Source organism: Penaeus monodon, chromosome 19 (genome assembly GCF_015228065.2).
Source record: "Penaeus monodon isolate SGIC_2016 chromosome 19, NSTDA_Pmon_1, whole genome shotgun sequence".
Taxonomy (NCBI): Eukaryota; Metazoa; Arthropoda; class Malacostraca; order Decapoda; family Penaeidae; genus Penaeus; species Penaeus monodon.
This window is the reverse complement of record NC_051404.1, coordinates 34,025,279-34,025,657: the sequence shown is the minus strand read 5'-3', so window position 1 is coordinate 34,025,657 and position 379 is coordinate 34,025,279.

Here is a 379-nt window from a genome sequence, read left to right as displayed (position 1 = left end):
GAGAATCAAACAGAAACCCAGTAAGACAAACAAAATCGTAGAGTAGAGGGCCATGAATCCCAGTATAATTTCCCCACTGCTTGCCTTTTGCAAACTTCTAAGTGGCCCACGTTATACACATCCACATATAAACATACTAACGGCTTTCCTCAAAATCGTGTTTATTTTATAACGTTTATAAGTATATACTTAAGGTTCTATACTTCACTTATAACGTGCAAACGTGATTAACATGTGACTAATGAGCTTTTTCATATTTCTTTCTAGGTATGCTGTTGTTCCTGCTATGGGATTTCTGAACGTGGACTTGTGTGAGTACTGGAATGATGGACATTACCTTCAGTTGCTTCGTATTGAGAAATAAGATTGATGGTGGAAT